The sequence below is a fragment of the Gorilla gorilla genome, chromosome Y (assembly GCF_029281585.2).
Source record: "Gorilla gorilla gorilla isolate KB3781 chromosome Y, NHGRI_mGorGor1-v2.1_pri, whole genome shotgun sequence".
NCBI classification, from domain to species: Eukaryota; Metazoa; Chordata; class Mammalia; order Primates; family Hominidae; genus Gorilla; species Gorilla gorilla.
The window spans coordinates 43,386,365-43,410,086 of NC_073248.2; positions in this window are offsets into that span (position 1 = coordinate 43,386,365).

Sequence of the window (23,722 nt, forward strand, 5' to 3'; positions counted from 1 at the left end):
TAACAATGAGTAATTAAGCATATAGGTAAGTTGTGCCTAAAATTCTAAACAATATGATTAGAATTTAATTACAATTGATAGCGTTTATGAGAACAAACAAAATTATGAGCCATATAAAAATAAACATTTAAAAAACACAACAATTTTCAAAGAAAAGTACTAAATTTTATTGAAGGGCATAATAAATCAAAGCCAAAATATACATAAAAAGGTGGCCAGGCAATTGTTAAAAAATCTTCACATGATAAGACGTCTCTTTCTATATTAATACATAAATTCAGGCAATAATAATAAAAGTTACAGCAAGATGCTTCATGTACATTGACAAGCTGATTCTAAATATAGAATTGAAAAGGGATGGGACTCATCTGGGCAAATTTGTAGTAAGTGTGGGAGAACAGTGATGTTGAAGAGGAAGATGGAAAAGAGGACTCTTTTTTTTAAATTTATTTTTGAAAAGGAGTTTTGCTCTTGTTGCCCAGGCTGGACTGTTGTGATGCAATCTCGGCTCACTGCAACCTCCACCTTCCAGTTTCAAGTGACTCTCCTGCCTCGGCCTCCCGAGTAGCTGGGTGACGCCTGCACCACACCTGGCTAGTTTCTGTAATTTTAGTAGAGACATGGTTTCACCACATTGGCCAGGTTGTTCTCGAACTCCTGACCTTGTGATCCATCCCCCTTGGCCTCACAAAGTGGTGGGTTTACAGGTGTGAGCCAACGTGTCTGGCCGAGGACTCTGTTTAATAGGGAACACTTTCATACGGCTGTTTCTAAATATTGTAGTATGGAAAATCTATTGCAAATAGAAGTAACCCAGAAGTAAATACACTATTATGACAGAAGTTGCAATCTAAGCAATGCTGAAGTGAAGCACTATTCAACAATATCCTAAGAAAAAAATTGAAGGCAAAATGGACTAAACACATTTGTTAAAGACATATAAAAATAAATCTTTTTGTCACAGTATGCGCAAGAGTAAATGGACTATGATTTTAAAAATACATGTAAAAACCAAAGCTGCCAAATTGCTAGAAGAAAATATTAGAGAATAATTTATAATATCAGAAAAATACTGTTAATAATGTTTAAAAGGCTTTAATTAAAAATGAAAATTTTAGCTGAGTGTGGAGGCTCATGCCTGTAATCCCAGGACTTTGGGAGGCCGAGTTGGGCAGATCACTAGGTCAAGAGTTTGAGACAATCCTGGCCAACATGGTGAAACCCATCTCTACTGGTTAGTAGGGATTGTTTTAATTATATTATATTTCATCCTCCAAACATGTTTCCCCCTACAGTATTCCACTATTTCAGAAATTCACAGTACTATATACCTTGTATTTCAAGCTAGAAATGTAGAGGATGATCCTTGAGGCAGCCTCTTCTCGATGAGTCTTCATCCTTCACGCCCAACACTTCACAGGTTATGTGTCCTCTCCGAAAATTACATACTCTTAGTAAATAAAGACTGGCCCCTAAACAACCTTCAATCGTCCACTATTTTTTTTATTTGCAATTCACGTCAGTTTCTTTACAGAACAGCTGGAGTGCTGCAAAGTCAATGTTGGAGTAAGTACCATTCTCTGCCAGTATTAACTGTTTTCTTTATCACAATATAAATGTTCCTTAAAAATGCCCAAATGAAGCTATACTAAGTAACAAAGTTGAATAGTTAAATGATGTCTTTGTTTTACAGAAAAGTACCAGGCCAACAGAATCAATTATTATTATATGATCTTTATAACTACACACACAGGTGCTAGATATTTTAGACCCCACTTCATACATCTGAAATTTGGGCCTCAAAATATTTAGCATATATTAAAGTCTAATGTCAGATTACAGAACTGCCTCTTTCCACAGCATTGTGCTACCTCGCTTTAAGAACCAGCTGGGAAATCATTAAGAATATAAAATGTCCTTTTCTTGAACATCTCCCAGGTGAGCCAAAAATCTAAATTTTCTATGGAGATGCTGTCACGTTCAATTTCATGAAAACGTATACAATTTTAATCACAGCTATGCTTCAGTGGCATACCTGTTCATCCAATACTGCACACCTGCTTTAACACAGAAAAATTTGGAAGTTAATACAAGTATTAACATTATAGACGCTGATATCTGAAGACACTTTCCAATCTCCCATGAATATGTGAAATTCAAAATGTCAGTACAGTCTCCAAAATATCAAGGTAATCTTAGTAGCAGTGGATCATTTAGAAAAGAAAATTTTGCCACCGTGGTCAAATATTTTTGTTAAATACTGCTATTTTATGGCTATCCATAGCATTACCTGACACAGTGTATATAGCTAGAACCATGTTCCTAAAGAAAATGTTCAGAAGTAGTTTCTTGCTTTTTGCTAAATTGCAGACTAACAGGTTAATTACTCCTGTGAAGTGCTAGATAGATGGAGTAGTATTTACCAAGAATGAGAAAGAAGATAGGGCCATATGAATTGAGAAGTCAGGAGTGAGGAAAACATGAGGTATTTATTCCTGACTCCTGACTTGATGTTCTTTGTGTGTTTTCTTTCTGTTGTTGTTGTTGTTGTTTTACTTTATCTTAAGTGTCAGACCAGAGTTTCACAAATATCCCCAAATAATTACGTGGGTCATAAAATATATATTCAAATATTTCTCATTATTTGGTTCAAAATCCTTGTTCAATCATTTGAAATGAGACCTGGAGAACCAGCAATTCTAACAAGTATGCTAAGTGATTGTTACCAAATGACAATTGTGAAATATTTAGAAAACCATGCAGGAGATAGGTAATCAACATTTAATAATTGGTTCTTATTGTAAGGGTAAAAGATTTTGTTGAAATGACTATTTAAAGGCAAATTTCATTAAAAAGATGGAATTGAGCACTTCAGTGCTTTCTAGTTAGTATCTTTAAAGTATGTTTTGCTAAAGTGGCAAAATTATTTTTTTCCATTAGAAGTTAGCATTATGGCCACAAATGACTTCTGAGTTAAGTTTTTGAAAATCTTCAGATCATAAATTCTAAAAATTATCTTGGGGGTTTATAAAACTCCAGAAAATCACTAAGAAAAATATACCTAAAGTTACCAGCGCCCCAAAAAATCAAAATAACTACACAAGAAAATCTATAAACAATCTAGCCCAGTAGAAGAAAGCAGGACAGGTAAATAGATACATTTTAGAAAAGAAGAAAGTCAAATGACCAATGAAAAATGGCTAGACGTTTGAGCTCATTAGTAATCTGGGGATATAAATCAAAACCACATTACGTTCCAACTTTTGTTCATTTGCTTGGCAACTATTAAAATAATAATATCAAGTGTAGTCAAGGATGTATGGAATGATAATTTGGTTCCATCAATCACAGGATTATCTAATGATATTTAGTAAAATTAGGGTGACTAAAATATTTATTGTTCCAATGGAAACTTTTTTTAGAATGAAAGAGTACCAACATATGCAAAATTATTTAATATTTATTATGTTATTTCCTTACAGGCATTTTTTTTTTTTTTACTGTATCAATGGAGCTATGAAATTGTTACCTTCCAATTACTTTGGAAAATGAAATCCCTTCAGAAATTTAAATTCACAATTACATATCTTGAGGCAAAATAGAAAAATAACTTCTTTGTATTTATTATTGAAGTATTACAAATAAGAGGAAGAATAATTATTCTAGAACATATTTATATGTATTAATCTGTTTCTTCATAATTATCTGTAGTTTTTTTCTGGAAAATGCATTTGTTTTAATTTTATATTGATTTTTAAATAAAGTTACCGGCAAAAACTTTTCCAATGTTGCTTTTTCTTGTCACCAATAAAAGTTATCCACAATGTTTAGCTTTTCAAGTGAACTTTTTTAAAAAAAGTATCATATTGTTCAATGTTTTTTTCCTGACACAATAATATTTCAACAGCTTTATTTTGGTTCCAATGATTGATTAAAAATCAAACCATTTTTTAATCCAATTTTCTGTTTGAAACATCTAGATGGCATTATTCAATTATTTTGGAATTTCTTCTGTAGCTAATGGAGCTAATATACTAACAATTACTGATGCATATTTCTTAAGTGCAGAAAAATTAGAATTAAAAATGTACATGATTGTTTTTAAAAAATAGTAATTTGATGTCAATAAAAAGCCAATCATCTCAGAATTATATGTTCAATTTTCCCAAATTCACATATTAAATCTGTGAAAATGTCATCTTCAGGCATAGTTTTCTTAATGTAACTAAGTATTACCTTTTGAAGTAGCAGCTGTATTTTTCCCTCAGCCTTCTATATTCTGGATTTCTGGATATCACTTTTAGACTGTGGTCCCAATCACAGAATACAAGGCTTTATGATTACACCATGCGTTTATAGACACTTTTCAACCCATAATCTGATTGAAAAGGAAATTGAGTTTTTTCTTTTTGTTGTTGTTGTTGTTGTTGTTGTTTTGAGATGGAGTCTCACTCTATTGCCCAGGCTAGAGTGCAATAGCACGATCTTGGCTCACTGCAACCTCCACCTCCCAGGTTCAAGCGATTCTCCTGCCTCAGCCTCCTGAGTAGCTGGGACTACAGGCATGCACCACCATGCGCAGCTAGTTTTTGTATTTTTAGTAGAGACGGGGTTTCACCATGTTGGCCAGGATGGTCTCAATCTCAGGACCTTGTGATCCGCCCACCTTGGCCTCCAAAGTGCTGGAATTACAGGCGTGAGCCACCGCGCCCGGCCAGAGTTGTTTTTAATTAAATATCTACTTGCATTTTTTAGTCATTGCTGCTGAAACAGATTTTTTTTTTTAAATCATCATAAGCAAGTAGCCCATAAATAAATAGTTGTGGGCATATGAGAGATGACAAAACCACTGTGGCCAGACCAATTAACTACTCTCTGTGCTAAGCTTCTATTTCTAGCACATAATTTACATATATCTAGCCTATTATTTCCTTCATTTTCCCCAAACCCTCCATATGATGATCTGGCAGTGTCATGTAAGTGAACCATATAGAAAAAACAAACAAACAAACAAAAAACTATGTCAAATACTTCTTCCATCACCAGGGAAGATTGGAAGGAGCTAGCCATTCCTAGCCAATACTGACTCAGTGCATCTTGATTTATTATCAAGCACTCTGCTGCATGCTGTCCCTGAAAAAGAAGCATTATCTATGTTTTGTATAAACCGTGTTAGGAAAATAAAGTTGATTTTCAGACTTATCCCCCTACTGAAGTCATCATTCTGTTAATATTTTATTTTCCTCACCTAATGATGGAGCCCTGACAATAGCTATAATTATTAAACAAAATGAACATTTAACAAACACATGCTGGTTCTAATCAATGTAACTTATAATAATACTTCATTAAAAATGAAAAATCTAAGACATATGCTAAGCCAATTAGCTTGGATAAACAATAGTAATAAAGTGGTAGCCCTGGGACCTAATGAGAATAGATTTCATCCCCTCAAAATTAAAACTGTATGCACACTGCAGTCCAGCCATTCTTCTAGTATATTCATTAGACACTCTCACACATGTGTACCTAGAGGCATAGGGAAGGTTTTTCTTTCTAGCATTTCCACAAACACATCATGGAACATGATGAAATTCTGTAGACCGAGAACTATGCCATCAATAATGGCAGCTCTCAATAAGAATGTTAACAAAAAATGTGAAATAATACACACCTTATATATTCACAGAAACATTAAAAATTCACAAAACAGTATTATTTAGAAATAAATATTTTAATAAATTTTTAAAAATATGAAGGTAATAACAGGTTGATGATAATGGCACCTCTGGAAATGGAGAAAAGCAAATGAACCTGACGGGGTGTATTCCAATTACAACCAGAGGTAATATACATAGAACAAGGAAAATATTAATAGCTGTTATTTTTAAGTGGGGTAAAATTAGTATTTATTATGTTATTTTGTATTTGTATATATATTTTAATTTTACTCAAAAACAAATTAATTTTACAATGAACAATATTCTGTATAAATTGGAATCACCTTGTGAAGTAATTGCTTTAAAATTTCCCTGTCCCCATTGCCGCTTTAAAGGAATTAAAAAAAAATAAAAATTGGAGAATGTGGTATCTTTCAAAGAAAAACATTTTACATTTATAAGTATGAAATAAAATGTATTACTAGCACATCACATTTTTTGACTCATTATCCATGTAAAATCATGTAGTAGAAAAAGAGAGAAGGACATAGGCAGAATTTGACCTATGAGTAGAGGAAATAATTGTATGTGTATTTAAAATATCTTCTTAAGATATACAAGTGGATAAGAAACATAAGAAAAGTGCTCAACATCACTGATCATCAGAGAAGGGAAATCAAAATCACAACAAGATACCATCTCATACCAGTCAGAATGAGTATTATTATTAAAAAGCCAAAATTAAAAAAAAAAACGTATGTGGGCAAGGCTGTAGAGGAAAAGGAATACTTATACACTGGTGGAGAGAATGTTCAGCCACTGTGGAAAGCAGTTTGTGGATTTCTAAAAGAACTCACAATAGAGCTACTATTTCACCCAGCAATCTTATTACTGTGTATATGCTCAAATGAAAATAAATTATTAAAGCTACCAAAAAAGACACAAGAATTCTCATATTCACCACCATAGCGAAGACATAGAATAAACCTAGGAGCACATCCATGGAGGATGGGACAATGACAATGTGGTACATATGAACCCTGGAATAGTACACAGCCATTAAAAGAACAAAATCATGTCCTTTGCAGCAGTGTGGATGCAGCTGGAGGCCATTAACCTAAACAAATTAATGAAGAACCAGAAAATCAAATATTGAATATTCTCATAAATAGGAGCTAAAACTTGGGTGGGTGCACAGAAATAAAGATGAGAACTATAGACACTGGAGATTCCAAAGGAGGGACAGAGGGAGAGGGGCAGGGCCTGAAAACCTTCCTGTTGGGTACTACGTTCACTATCTGGGTGACGGGATTGATAGAAGACTAAATGTCAGCATCATGTAATATACCTCTGTAATAAGCCTGCACATGTACTCTCTGAATATAATAAAAATAAAAATAAAAATATTAAAGGAATTATTAATGTATAAATTACATTTTAGAACTGATACTATTGCAGTCAGTCATATATGACTGAAACATGTTGATAAAATCTATGTAAGCTTTATAGAAACAGTGAATAGTCTCCTGACTGTCTTTAAAAGTATGTAAGATGGGATAGCTACCTTTATGCAAATTAACTAGACTTCAGTTGCACTAATTAAGAGAGCAACAGCTGAGTCAATCAAATGATAATAGACAAGTTATAACTGATGTCAAAATTCTACCTTGTTATAAGTTACCTTTGAAATCATATCCCAAGTTTTCTTCTATTTTGAGAAACATCATTATACTAATATATAGAACAAAGATTGATTTTGCAGATTTGCATGATTTCAGTAGAGCACATTTCATCTTCAAATATGATAAGCACTTCCAATACATAAAACACGTTAGAGGAAACTTTCAACCAGACTAGACGCACATTTCAAAGAGCCTATGATGTTGCAAATCACTTATGCCTCACTCTCGTGTTACCATGATAATGCATAGCACTTACACAGTGTTTCTTAGCTTGAAAGAGCCTAGGAACTTTAACTAATCAATCCTTAGACTACCCTAAGGGAGAGTGATAAGAAGCCCCTGGAAGAGATCATGTAACTATACAATTCACATTTGCTTAAATATAATCCAGTGTATGTGCTGTGTTGTGTTTTCCTAGCTTTCTATTTCAATCTTCAGAGAAATAATAGTTATCTGTGAATATATGATGCATAGGCACCTACTATCAATAAAATTATGTAGACTGCACTCTGTCTGCCACTAAAAAATAACAGATGTATGTATATCCAACACATAGAAAACATCTGGTACATTCTGCTGTATTTTCTTATTCATTTCGTATCTTATTTACAGGTATTTCAGAGTGGACTTGTTAGATTTGAATAGGCTAAAACTTTTTAAAGGAGGAATATACAATTATCTCCCTAATTTTTATAATTGCTTTATTTTTTTGGAAAGTGTTCTAAAATTAACTTTTATAATTATGCTGAATGTAAAAGAATATTGTATGTGAATGCTTCACCTATAGAAAGAGTATTTAATATTCAATTTAGAATCCTCTCTAGTAGGATTTCCTTCTCTGCAGGTAGCTGGCTGTAGGGGTCTACCAAAAACAATCTATTTCTGCAATAAAGGCCAACACTGGCTTACTCAGGAAAGAACTCTTTCAGTCTGCAAAACACAGTACATGTTTTCCCTGAGTAAGAATAAATTCTTATCCAGTTTTACTGTTGCACTAAAATTCAATTAAAGTTAACCATTTCCTTTTTTATTACAAAGAAGTCTGCTTAATTTCTAATTACTTGTACTAAATCTATTCTCTGTAACTATCTAAAATTACATAAACATATACACACGCATACAAAAGAAACAGCACAACTGGAAGACCAAACAATGTGTACATATGAGCTGTTTAAAAAAAAAAAAAAAGCCTTTCTACACCTTTCTACTCTGCTATTTTCATTATAGGTTACAGTTGTAATTCAATCAGTGACCTATTTTAAATGAGTGCCTAAGACATCACTGGAGAAAGTATATACAATGTGAGAAACGTTTCCCTATGCATACACTTTATGTGTAAATATATTTATACCGTGTAGTTAAAATGGTTACCTTTGTTGTCAAAGACTGATACTGGCTGAAGTGTTCTTAATATATGTGTCTGATGTGTTGTTTTGTATTCCATAATCCCTTTATGCTATATCTAAGACTTAAAATGTTTTAAACATTGGATGTTGGTCTTTAGTGGGAGTGGGGGTGGGAGGGCCCATGCAGTTGCTGTCTGGGGGATCTTATCTAAGGAAAGAAGTCAATAACAGGCAGCTGAGTGGGCAGTGGTGCAGTCCAGTGAGACATGTATAAGTTTCTCAGGAATTCTCAGAAGTATTTGAGGGAAATGAAACTGGTTTACCAATGCTCTTTTAGAAAACCAGGTAAAGAACATCCTGCAGTGTCCTGAGGAGAAAAATGAGCAAGTCACATAATTTGAGCCAGGAAAAATACTAGATGATTGCAGGAGAATAGAAAATCTCAGGCGGCAGTTTCACATGACTAGCAAAAACACACTGTTAAAGTAGCTGCATACACTAGAAGCTGATAGGACTGAAAAACCAGAGTGTGGGCAAAGCTGGCTAGCAACAACTGGACCCAACATGGTGTTGGATTTGAGCTAGGTTTCACCTTGAAGAAAATAGCAAAAAAAAAAAAAAAAAGTCAGTGCTACTACCATGCAGCTAGGCTGCTTCCATGCAGCAATGCAACGGATCAAAGGCGCCAAATGCCTAACTGTGGCTGGTCAACATGTGAAAACCGGAAATTCCTGTTTATTTAATTCATGTTTACTTTTTCTGTTACATGAAGTAAAAAACATTCCTTATTGACACAATGTTTCATTTTTCTTCCTTATTCTCCACCATTTATTTTCTTCTCACATTATAGTTTGTAACTTATTTTGTCAAATATATGCAATGAGGTAACACTGCAGTATTGCAGAAAGCACACTGCATTGGAAACAGACTCATAGTGCAACGGGAAAACGTCCCTTATCCCCCGCTGCGGAGCTAGCAATGAGGACAGGCTGTGGGGCTCTGACCCCAGGCAGCATCTAGGGGTGAATGTTTACAGCTCCTGAATCCCCAGCGGGCATGTGTTACACGGTGTTACTTTAGTTTATCAATCTGTAGACGGCTTGTGTCAGCTCAATTAGACACTCTGCCTTTCTGCAAAGACAGAAGGCTTTCTGGATCCTGGGGTTTCCTGCCTTGGTGTAGCTGAAGAATTGGCTCACACGTGGGCTTGGAGAGTAAGTGCAGGTTTCATTGAGTGGAAGTTGTCAGCAGATGGATGGGGAGCCAGAAGGGAGACGGAGCAGGAAGGTGGTTTTCCCTTGGAATGGGGCAGGTGAGCGCTGTCCTTCCACAGCCCCACGCAACTCTGTGTTCTTCTGCGGTGGATCGCCTGCCGCCTCTGTCCTTGCACTCTCCTTCCTCCGGTGTCTTCTCCAGGTCCAATTGCTTGTGTCTTCTTCTGCTGATGGTTCTTCTCGACGTCAGCTACTGTGTCTCTGCCCGCTAGGGTCTCGAGGTTTCTGATAGCACAGGATGGGGGTATGGCAGGCCGGGGTGCTCTTGGAAAATGCAACACTTGGGCAAAAAAACAGAAGCGCATGTCCTCACCAATTTGGGCAAGAAAACAGAAGTGCGTGCCTCACCTAGGTCAATGAGCACAGGCCTGAGGCTGAATCCCTAGCCAAGAACCACACCCTCCTGTATCAGGCACTTCCCTGCCCCCCTGTCCATATCAATATTTTTTTAAATTTTAAACTCCAAAATAGTACCCAAATCCTTCAAAAAGACAATTGGAGAAAATGGCATTAGAAGATCCAGTCTAGGATTCGGGTCACTACATGGAAAATGGAAACACAGACAGCATGTCCTGCAGGCATGGAATCACTGTGGAAACATACCCTGCTGAGAAGGAAGGCGACACAAACTGGCTTCTCTCATCTTTTTGTTCTCTAATCTCTGCAGTGGCATCCCTTGACTGAGCTGAAACAGGAAGTAATTTTTATGAGAGCCTAGGAACCCTGCCTCCCAGGGGCCAGGCCTCTCTATTATAGAATAGTGCCAGGGAGAGGTGAGTGACGTAGCTGTGGGCATAAGAACCCAGGACCTCACACAAAGGAGCATCAGAGACAAATATAGTATCAAGGGATCAAGAGAGAATTAGTCTCAGGAACGATATCATGCGTGATATTTGTGAAAACAACAAAAAGTAAAACAGAGCTTATGAGGTAGTAAACATAACAAGAACTTAAAGAAAAGCAGGCAAAATTGTAAAGTCCAGGGTATTCACCTTTGTTTCACTGGATTTTGAAAATCCCTTCCAGCATTCTTTTCCCAGTATCTTCCATTCATGGATTCATTCAAGAAATATTTATGGAGCTAGTATAGTCTAAGAATTGGGCAGATGGCATCATATGCACTGACTGTTAGGATGTCTATCATTGATAGAAATAATGTTTCTTTTTTTCTATAGTGTTTTTCTCCCAAACATTCGTCTTGCAAATTTGTATCCTTACAGATGCATCAGTTGTTCCTGACCTGAGAAAGTTCCCCCAACCCCTGTAAATGCAGTTAAGCACTTCCTTCCTCTCCAGCTAAGTTACTAAATTGTATCTATTGTAACACTTGTCAGAGTACATTGCAATTATTGCTCTTCTCTTCATCCTCCAATTAAGCTATGAATATTTTGAAGGAAAAGTCTATAAACACGATGGCTTGACATTTGTCAATATTTATTGTACAAAAGGTTATGAGATATTTATATATAATATTCTAACATTTATCCTAATTTTTGGAAAACAATATAAACAATGTTCACTGCCGATTCCCCATGAACGGCTTAACTTTTTAAACAATGTCTATGCTTTGGAGCAATTAAACAAACTTCCAAAAAACAACTAAAAGTGTTTTTATTTCATTTTGTTTTGTTATATTGAATTATTTTGTAGAGACAAAGTCTTACCTCATGGCCCAGGCTGAAGTGCAGTGTGCAATCACAGCTCACTACGACCTTGAACTGCTGAGTAAATAGAAGATAGATGTGTGCCAGCGTGCCCAATTTAATTAAGTATTTAATTAGTTACATTTGTAGAGACAGGACTTGCTATGTTGCCTGGGCTGGTCTTGAACCCTGCGCTTGAAGCAATCCTCCCTTCTCAGCATCCCAAAGAGCTGCAATTCCAGGCATGAACCACCAGACCTCAAAGAAAAAATTTTAGATTTTAGAATATTGCAATATATTGGACTTAATTTCTTCTTTCAATTTTGCATTAGCAGTGGCACTTGAGAATAATTGTATGTTATGGGGAGAGTGTGATTTCTCATATTTGGTCATCGAATTTTGAAATCTTTATTCTATTTACTTAAATCCTAATAACTGGTAGTCAGCCCAGCCAAAAGTCAAGTATATGAGTGTTTTTGTGTTGAGGTTATGAAGACAAATGTAGAAAGAGATTAAGAACCAAAGACACTTATTTTTCATATATGCTAAAGCTTTATCCTTGCAGGTGAGGCATCATACATGGCATGGATAGTTTTATACCCCGAAATACATACTTTAGTAACCAGTTCAGCACTTGCAATTTTCCCAGTTTGTTTTCATCAGGAGTTAATGATGTATGGCACTTCTAGTAAGTAAATGAATATTTAAATTGCTGTGAGTTATTTTAATTATTGCTCAGCTAATCATTTAAGTTATCAAAGATCTTTACTTGTGCAATATCATAAATGCTGGACATTAATCAACAGGATTTATGTAACTAGAAGCTGCCATCCAACGTGATATTTTTCAGTAAGATGACAGCAGTAATTATGCCGAAACATAGTCATTCCCGTAGTTTGAGCCATTATAGCAATTTCCACCCTAGGATTTCACAGTCAGAGTCCAGATCTGGGCAACAGTGATTAACATAATGGTTATTAATGAGAAGAGATTTTGATACATCTAGCTGTGTTTAGATGTCAGTGCCTTGAAGGGATGGGTTTGGCATATTAATAAGAAAGGGTGCATTGCATTGGATACTAAGAAACGTATTGAATTGTTTTTCTTGTCCTCTATAACATGAAAGGTCAATTAGAGATACAGAAGCAATGGAACATCTCACAGCATGGCCTGACATTTCACTACAGTTTTATTTTTTAACCATGTACAAAGTTCATTAAATATGCAAAGGTAGGACTGTTATAGGACAAAAGTGGTAGAGTCAGAGGTCACAATCCACAGCAAGGTGTTAGTCACTTGTGGGTGGCACCCTGAGTGCTGAATTAGAGTGAGAATTAGCTTTCAGGCTGCCAACAGGGATCAAGGAGAATGAAGCTATCAGCAGTTAACATCAATGGATTAATTGAAATGAATGTTGACAGAGATTTTGTTGGCTTTACATCAAATTCAGTATAGTACTTCGAATTGAGTATTTGATAAGGATAAACCCTTTTCAAATTTCCCACATGTAAAATTGAGGATTAATTAAAAGATTACACAACCCATACATTATGGATACCTCATTTAAATTTATAAACACGTGCAAACTTGCAGTGTGCAAATATTTGTCTATATCTTAATATATCCAAATCCATGGATGGACAGTTAGAAATTTAGAAATTATTGTCCCATTTTACCATTCCCTTTCCTAGAATTTTGTCACAAATATAATTTTTTCCATCTGTTTGAAGCCTACTATCTGGAGGAATGTAATATGTAGATACAGTAAAGCTGTGAGATCAAAAAGGATTTGTATCAGAGAAAGCAATACCACTGGTGTTATAAAAGATCCATTGTGAGGAGAAAGTTATACTTCACATGACTACAAATACAGAAGTATTATTTCATCAAAAGCTGATATCAGTCAATACAATTTGTTTTTAATGTTTTATTTAAAATATTTAATCTCAAAAGGATTACTTGAGTAGAATAATGTTATTGGTAATAAATAATGATTAAGAATTTTATTTAATTTGTTGATTATTTAAAATGTAAGTAAAATACTAAAGAGTAGAGTATAATGTAGTTTCATGAAGTATTCTCTACGGGTTTTGTAAAATTAATGGCCTCGATGGAATTTTTTGACACAGAGAAATTTCCTTATATCGTTTTATTATTGTACTTTCACTGTATTACTTGCTTGCATGTTATAACTGATAGAAATAAAAATATTTTATTTACACATATATGAAGGATGAATTTTTGTTTATGTTTTCTAGTGAGAGAAAGTCACCGATAATTTTATCTGTATAGGAAAATTTTGACAAGCCCAAAGCTCTTAACTTTCTTTTCTTTTGAAGGTTCTTATTTCAGTCTGGGTATGAGATGGAATTGACTGTGATCATTTTTTGATTTCACTATGAATACTGAGTTTCTGATCTAGTATTACAAATACATAGACTTAAAAGCTTGCTTTCTTCTTTTTCTCCCTTTGGACCTGTACATGTGATACCTGCAGTAATGTGCACCGTTATCTGAAATGAGGTTGCTGAAAGATACAAGCATAAATGGAATTCTTTATTTCTGTGAACCTTTAGGAACAAACAAATAAAACTAAAAGATAACTATGATATGAACTTAAATCTGCAGTTTCTCACAGAAGCACAATAAGGGTGAAAATACATTTAAAAATACATACCACATCCAAAACATGAGATGGAAAGGAAAAATTTAATGTGACATAAAGAACAATTTAAAAGTTAACGATAATTTCTGATGAGAGCAAGTAGCACTAAAAATCCTATTTTCCCTGTTGTAATTCATGAAACTATTACTGTATCTTCAGGCTTTAAAAAGAGTTAACTCTAACTTAAGCAACAACTTTTTGGCCATTTCAAACAGTGGGTGCGTCATCTTAGAATTTCTCCGAGAATCTTTTGGGAGAAATATAATCTAATCTAGCCCTATAAACAATTGAATTAATCAATGAAATCATTATGACTGTAGTCTCACAATTTCATTGTCCTTCTCTTTTTGGTGTATACATATCTCTTTAAAATTCAAAAGCCCCTAGAAAGCATGTGATAAATAATAATGACTGAAACAATTGAAAAATAAAAACCGAGCAGCAGACGTGTTTCAAGGTTTCCTTTCCGAGAATGCTACACTAACTATGTAATATACACACGGTATAAATCACCATGAGAAAATAATATTTGGGTAGCACTTGACAATTTATCCAGTAACAACAAATACTCTCATTTGACCTTTAAGAGGATTTTTAAACACATGTTTCATAAATGAGGCAAATGTGATTTACTAATACAAATCAGACCTGTTACATCTCCTTAGGAACATGTCAGCCAATAAAGCAGAGGCATGAGTTTTCTTCTGGAGGGAAGAAGGAGGCAACGTTTATTAAAATCATGAGTCTTTTTTTTTAATATTTCATTGTTTATTAAAGTTTTATCAAAATCATTGTCTTTATTTCCAGTTATAGTTCCTGTATTTGCCTATTACAGCAGTTATCATACTTATTATTCCTCATTTATCTGTGCCTGTAACGATTGCACTCTCAGAAGAGCAAGGACCATGTTTTTCTGAGCTTCTTGCAGACTGCCAGGCTTATTGTAGCATTTAGAAACTATCTGCTGAATGTTTGTGACATTTTCATGTAAATTACATTCTAGGCCACTTGATACTAATTTTCTGTTTAGTATTTGGGTTTGGAGAGCTATTTTTCCTTTTCAGTTTTTTTCATTTTTTTAAATTATACTTTAAGTTCTAGGGTACATACGCAGAACGTGCGGGTTTGTCACATAGGGATACATGCGCCATGTTGGTTTGCTGCACTGATCAACTCGTCATTGACATTAGGTATTTATCCTAATGCTATCCTTCCCATAGCCCCCCACCCCTCAACTGGGCAGATGTGTGATATTCCCCCACCTGTGTCCATGTGTTCTCATTGTTCAACTCCCACTTATGAGTAAGAAGATGTGGTGTTTGTTTTTCTGTCCTGGTGATAGTTTGCTTAGTATGATGGTTTCCAGCTTCATCCATGGCCCTGCAACCGCAATGAGATACCATCTCATGCCAGTTAGAATGGCGACCATTATAAAGTCAGGAAACAACAGATGTTGGAGAGGATGTGGAGAAACGGGAACACTTTTAAGTTATTGTTCTTTAAGTATATTTTAAGGATACACCTATCCAGATGTGAAGGTGACAGTGCAGGCTGTAGGCAATGGGACCTCCAAAGGAGGCACCCTGTTGAATTCGGAGGCTCTGCAGGAGAGGGCAGCCAGGGCACGGAGTGCGGAGGTGCCCTTGTAGGAGGAGAAGGTGCTGGTGGTGGACGACGTCACGGCGGTGGTCTAGGTGGTGGTTGAGGAGAAAGCCGACATGGAGCGGCAGGTGGAGGACCAGTGAACACAGCCTGGCCCGGGCCCCAGCATGCCCCAGCCGGCCACAGAGTCACTGGAGGTCCTTCACAGGGAGCTGGGCTCCGTGAATGCCCCAGGCCACATGCCCTGCCCATGGCTGAGGCAGAAGCTTTGTCACAAGCGTCTGCCTGGCCTGGAGGGCACAAGGGCCATCATCCAGGGCATCTCCGGCTTCTAGGCCAGAGCCATATCCTTGTAACTGCCCATTCGGGATGACTGGCAGCAGGAGGTGGGAGTCGGGCTTCCGGGGGCGGGGAGCAACAGAGCCAGGCCAGGGGCACACAGGGTCAGCCAGGAGGCAGGGGATGGGAGACAGCGAGGGGAGCTGAGGCAAGGATACTGCAGATAGTAGGGCAGCTTGCTTGCAGGTGCCCTGAGAGCATGTGATAGGGACTGGGAGCCAAGCTCAGCACTCACAAGAGAAAATAGGGGTGCCAAGGACCCTTCACTCACAGCAGAAAGTTGAAGGGTACGTTTCCCTGGGAAAGTCCTTGGAGGAAAGGGAGTCTGCATGCTCATACCAGCCATCGAACCACACCCACTCCCCGTGTGTGTCCAGAGGCCTCACACCAGAAACACAAGGTACTCAAGACTCGGGTTCACGGTGCACGGGGCTGCTGTCCTCTGCAAGGCAGGCACCAGCTACCCAGACAGTCTTTCTTCCCTCTGCCTGTGTTGCACCCAAAGAGCTGCGGACCCTGAGCATATATAACCTCCTTTGCACACACGCCCCCATTGCACACACATGAGCCCCATGGGGAGCACCAGGTACAGCCCTGCAGTCCTTTCTACCCACACCGGTTCCCTCAAGTGGACACACCCACCCCTCAGGGAGAACAGAAGAGGGTACCACACACCTTGACACCCTCAGCAGAGCCTATCTAGCACCCAGTGCACAAGGGCCATTATCCACATCAATTTTGAACTATGTTTAAAATAATATTTTGGTGTCTAGTGGACTAACTGAAAGTTTAAAATAAGCTGGTTTATATTGTCAAAATTATTCATGTAACTAGGGTGTTAACTAAGATTCTTGTAGTTTTCAACAACCAAGTCTAATTGACATTTGTCATCAAATCGCATACTAGTAGGGGCAGGGTAGTCTGTGTTATGCTGCGTAATCTACACTAAATTAAAAATGAAACCAAATCTGCAAAAGATTTTATAGTTACTATTATCAGTAAAGACTGTTTTGTTTCCTGATTTGTGGAGGGTTTTATTTCCATGGTTTTGATGGCTCTGGCAGAAAGACTTCCTGATCCAAATTCACCCCTTATCATCATCACAGTATATACATGTTCAGGGATTAAGGGGAAAGAGCATCCAATCCTACTGCTTTCCTGCGTTGGTTCCCATACACAAGCAAATGTGCTGTGTTAGTGACTATCAAATATTCATTTATTTGATCAAGGAAATTTGTGTTTCCAAACTGTAAAACAAAAATATTACTATCAGTTGTATTTTTATTATTTATTTACTTAGAGGCAGGGTCTTGCTCTGTCACCGGGCTGAATCATACATCGCTGTAGTCTCAGACTTTTGGGCTCAGAGCATCCTCCATCAGCTTCTCAAAGTACTGATATTACAGACTTGAGCCATTGTACCCAGCCTCAAGTTTAGAGATAAAGGTTAACGAATATATTGTAAACCATACAAATAAACATAATTGCAGATTCTCTAAAGAGCTGTAAGAAACCACTGAAAAGATGCCATTATGGACAAGGTTGCTGGCAACAATGTAATGCAAGCAAAGGAGTGGGTCCTTCCCCACTGATCCTTCGGATGACACCAGAGGCTGGCCTGGCATTTCCACTGCAGCTTTTTGAGGGAACATGAAACACAGGTGTGTGCCTGTGTGTGTGTGTGTGTGTGTGTGTGTGTGTGTGTGTGTGTGTGTAAGCATACACACATAACCAGTTGAACAAGCTGGAATCACCCACACAATGGAATATGATGCAGTTCTTTGTAGATCTGGTAGAATTCATCCGGAATCTATCGGTTCCTGGGCTTTTTTTTTTTTTGGCTTGTAGGTTATTTATTACCAATGATTCCATTTCAGAAATTGAAATTGGACAAGCTGAAGCTGAGACTGTGTCCACTTAGATTCTGTTGCAGAACACAGAATGGAATGCCTGTAATTTTGGCTGTGATGGTTACTGGAAGGTCCCTGCACAGTTGAGCTAATTTTCTGCCTGCGGCAGAAGGGCCTGGGGCTGATGATCAGGTCCCTTGACACCCGCTGTTGAACAGATCATTTAGAGCCTGGTCTCTCCTAAGAAAGTTGCATATTGCCCAGAAAGTTTCTCAAGGATTATAGTGTTCCCTGACTAAAGTGGAAGGGCTAGAGCTGAGAGTGGGTCATCCCTATAGGGGACACAGGCTGGAGAGTCTAGATCCATTTTCTGCTGGACAGAGCCTGGACAGACTACATTCATTAGCTCAGACAGGCCCTTTCCCCAGCAGGGTAGTTGCTTCCCAACAGCAGTGGGAGGGGCTGGAGCCGAGACTGGAATTCTCTGTTTCTCAATAAAGTCATGTGCTCTAGGGATTCTAACACCCCAGTGATTTCCACTAGATACATCAGAAGTGAACTTCCTTCCAGGGGTACCAAGACTTATTATATAAGCTGCTTGCCCACTGGGTCCAGGTAGGGCCAGAAACTTCATCCTTAACCACTAAATTGCCTCTGCTTTTCAGCCTGGGGATGGGTGGAGCACACAGGGCTAGGATGGTCAAAAGTATGGCAGCTGGGAATGGGTGGGGTCACATGACCCTTCTGTGGATAATCACCAAGCTGCCTCTTTGTCACAGCCTTGGAAGTTTTGCAGAGAAAACCAGGGTGGGATTTGGTAGTTGGCCAGTGATTTGAGCCTGGCAGACCCATCAACCATGGTTGGTTGCTGCAGAATGATGCTGTTGCCTAGTTTTTCTGATGGTGCAACTCTGCTGGCTGGAATGCAAAGCCATGAGTAAGATTACTGTTACGGTCACTGTGAGCCCCATGCATGTACTTTGTTTCTAATTGACAGCCATTGTCCGATACCCCCACTGTTTCCCACAGGGTAAGACTAGAGAGAACTTCATGTGACGAATTGCAAAATGGAAAAGAAAGGACAGAATGTACATCTTCAACTCTCTCCTCTGTGAAGAAACTGTGAGTCCAGGGGAATTTTTTGTATGCAACATTGTGCTGGCTTGGGGAGGAGAAAAAGCATCAAATTAAAACTGTTCTTTTATCCTATCTGTGTGGCTATTCTCAGTTCTACAGTCAAAAAAGGTGTGATAGATCCAATCCCAAGCTGTAGAATCATTCACTCAGGTGTCCGTATCTAAGGATAGTTGTGAGTTGAGGTTTTTTGCAGAGAGGGTGGGAATTAGCAGAATCACAGAATGCCTGGTCTGTCGCATCAGACCCTAGAAACAGGCAAGTTAAAAGTCTGGTCCAGGCTGAGCACAGTAGCACAGACCTGTAACCCCAGCATTTTGGGAGGCCGAAGCAGGCATATCATGAGGTCGGGAGGTCAAGACCATCCTGGCTAACATGGTGAAATCACCTCTCTACTAAACATACAAAACAAATAAATTAGCCAGGCCTGGTGGCTTGTGCCTGTTGTCCCAGCTACTTGGAAGGTTGAGGCAGGTGTATCTCTTGAACCTGGGAGGTGGAGGTTGAAGTGAGCTGAGATCATGTCACTACACTCCGACCTGGGTGACAGAGTGAGACTCAATCTCAATAAACAAACAAATAAATAAAAATGAAAACAACAACAAAATACTCTTCCTAAGGGAGGAGTTTAAAAGGTTGGGTGCTTCCACGGAGAAGCTGAAAGGTAGAGCAATCCAAGGGTTGGGTATAAGGAAGAGCTCACGGGACCTCTGAAAACCACCTCTTTGTCCTGTATGGAACACAAGAAATAATGAGTGCTGATCTCCACTGCTTACTGATATAGGCAAGTTACCAGCCAGAGATACACGTCTTAGTCTGTTTGTGTTCCTATAAAAGAATATGAAACTGGAAAATTTAGAAAGAAAAGATGTTTCATTGGCTCCTGGTTCTGCAGGCTGTAAAAGATCTGTGGTGCCAGCATCTGCATCTGACGAGAACCTCAGGAGGCTTTCACTCATGACAGAAGGTAAAAGGAAATAAGGCATGTCACATGTGGAGAGAGCAAGAGAGAGAAGGGGAGAAGGTAATCAGGCACTTCTCAACAACCTATTTGGATGTAAGCTGCATTGTGGGAACTAATAGAGCGGAAAACTCACTTATTAACCATGGCGAGGGCACCAAGCCATTTTTATGAGGCATCCATCCCCATGACACAAACAAACAGCTCACACTAGGTGCCATTTACAGTGTGGAGGACCACATTTCAACCTGAGGCTTGGAGGGACAAATGTTCAAACTATATCAATAGGGAAGTTTAAAAATCATGCTGAGTTTTCATAAAACAATCCTTTTTCCTCTTTAGAATCTTGAGATTACAAAAAGCTGAGATCCATTAGCTTCCAGAGATTGGCAAGATGGTATTCAAAATCTTAGTCAGCAACCTGAGAAGTCAGGGCAATAGTTGGGTAGTTTGCCTTCTTGGAAGGAAAATTTAGAAGCTCAGTATATTGCTAGAGTGAGTGATGATGAAGACTGATGAGAAATGCCTACGTGCCTGCTCTCAGAGGACCCTGACAGATACAAAAGTCAGGAGGATTAGAAGCAAGGTATCTGGGCAGAAGCTATAAAAGTCAAGACATGGCTGGGTGTGGTGGCTCACGCCTGTAATCCCAGCATTTTGGGAGGCCAAGGTGGGTGGGTCACCTGAGGTCAGGAGTTTGAGACCAGCCTGACCAACATGGCGAAAACTTGTCTCTACTCAGAAATACAAAAGTTAGCCTGGCATGGTGGCGGCCACCTGTAATCCCAGCTACTTGGGAGGCAGAGGTTGCAGTGAGGCGAGATCGTGCCATTGCACTCCAGCCTGGGCAATAGAGCAAGACTCCATCTCAAAAGAAAAAAAAAAAAGTCAAGACGTTAGATGTACAATAGAAGTTCTTTGAGGTACAAAGTGGGAGCTGAGCTTTCTTGACTGCTTGACATCCAGTAAGCCGCGAGGAAACAGTTTCGGAAGTGCTCGAATGTCTATTTAAATCCCTCTTTTATCTTGGAGGTCCTAGGAGAGTTATGAATGCCAGTCTGTGTTAGAATCCAGAGATAGGCAAGTGAGGAATCATTTCATTGAGAAGCAGCTGTTAACAGCTGGGGCTTTACATATGTGGATTAATAATACTTCAGTTCTCTGAGAGAAGCTGTGAAATAACAGTTCCCTATTGATTCCAGGGCAATGTGTCAGAGATAAACGCTAGAAAAAGATCATGATTCAGTTTATCTTACCTTTTTTTAAGTAAGTATTTTCATAACCCTACGTGCAAGAGTATCCCAACTTGTTTCTAAGTTTATCTCATAGGGGATTGATGTGGGTGTGGCTTTTTATTTGTTGCATTTGTGGATGGAGGAACAAATTGGAGCCTCCTATTTTATCACTTTGTTGAAGATACCCTTTTTTGTTAATTTTTACTTATTTAAAAAATTTGTACATAAAAGTTGTAGGTATTTTTGGCATACATGTGATATTTTGATACAAGCAATGTTTACTGGTAACGAAGGGATCAAAGAGGGGATGGGGTGCATTAAATTATAGTTGCTTAGAAGGAATAAGATCTAGTGTTCAGTAGCACAGGATTAGTACATTTAATAATCATTTATCATATGTCTCAAAAGAATTAATAGAGCGAAGGTGTAATGTCGCACATACCAAGAAATGATATGCCAGACTCAGTGGCTCATGGCTGTAATCACAACACTTTGGGAGGCCAAGTAAGGAGGATCACTTAAGCCTGGGAGTTTGAGACCAGCCTGAACAATATATCCAAAGCATTGTCCCTACCACACACCACACACAAACACAAAAGCTGGGCACAGTGATGTGTGTCTGTAATCCCAGCTACTTGGGAGGCTGAAATGGAAGGCTTGTGCATTTGAACCGAGGAGTTCAAGGCTGCAGTGAACCTTGACGGTGCCACTGCAGTCCAGGCTGGACAACAGAGGGAGACCCTGTGTCTAAAAAAGAAAAAAGAAATAATAAATGCTTGAAATGAAGGATACCTTATTTATTATTTACATATTTGTAGATTTATATAATTATTTTTGATTTGGAGTCTCGCTCTGTCACCCAGGCTAGAGTACATGGTGCAATATTGGCTCACTGCAGCCTCAGGCTCCCAGGTTCAAACAATTCTCCTGCCTGAGCCCCCCGATTAACTGTAACATACTACAGGTGTGCACCACCATGCCCAGCAAATTTTCATACTTTTGCTAGAGATGGGGTTTCATGGTATTGGCCCGACCTAAAGTGGAACTCCCGACCTAAAGTGATCAGCAAGCCTTGGCCTCAAAATGCTGGAATTAAAAACCCGAGCCACCACACCTGGACAGTAAGATACACAAGACTAGGGAGTTTTATTTTTTCACTTCATCCTCACAATCCTACATTGTAGGTGAATGAAAACACAACTTCATAACACAAATAACTCACTTGAAAATCCAAGTTGGTAACTTCTCCCTTTAAAATTATTTGCACCCTTACCTATAGAAATTGAAGATCTTGTCAAAATTTTATCAAGAAAATATTTCCTCCTTGCAGATTAGTCTGTTAATTGTAAGAATTATGGATTGCAAAACTTCTGGAACTTCATGTACTTCATTTCTTTAGGTTGTATAATCAGAAAAATTATTTGGTTTAGTTATTTAAGTCCAAATCTTTTTATTTTTATCATTTGATGATTTATTAAACCTTTAAGCAATCCCCTGTCTGAAATGTTATGCTGTTGTTTTGTTTTATACACTTCACTTCCCAAAAGTATGAGGTTGAAAGTGCTTCCATTCATATAACCAATTAAATCTGATAGGCTGAGAGTGGTGGCTCATGCCTGTAATCCTAGAACTTTGGCAGTCTGAGGAGGGTGGATCAGGATTTTAAGAACAGGCTGGCAAGTGTGGTGGAACGCTGTCTGTACTAAAAATACAAAAAATTAGCCAGCTGTAGTGCACACTTATCTAATACCAGTTACTCAAGATGCTGAGGCAGGACAATAGATTGGACCCAGAAGGTGGAGGTTGTAGTAAGCCAAGATGGAGTCACTGCCCCCCTGCTTGGGTGACAAAGCTACACTCCATCTCAAAAAAAAAAAAAAAAAAAAAACCTGATAAAATTCCAACCACTCTAGATTATTCCTATTTGTAACAACTTATTACTACACCATGACTTACACACCATTGTCAAAACTTTTAAGAAAAAAATAACATGACTACCTCCCAAGACCAAACACTTACTTTCCACCATTTAAACTAGGAAAATTTAATTTCATTATGCTATGCACTTGAGAAACTTAGCTGGTTCACTTTTCATTTAGGTAAAAAAAAGTTTTCATTAGCATTATCCCTCTTCAGTCACAGAATGCTTCAAGTAGAATGTTCTGGATGTCTTAAATTTTAGTATCAACCACATCTAATTATTTCCTTTGACCTGTACTGTTCCTCTAAACGATAAACATATGGTGAGGCAGACAGTCTTGTAGTCTTTCTGAAGACTACTCAAACATTGTAAGCTTATAAGTTTTTAAAGAGAAACAGCCTATTTAGAAA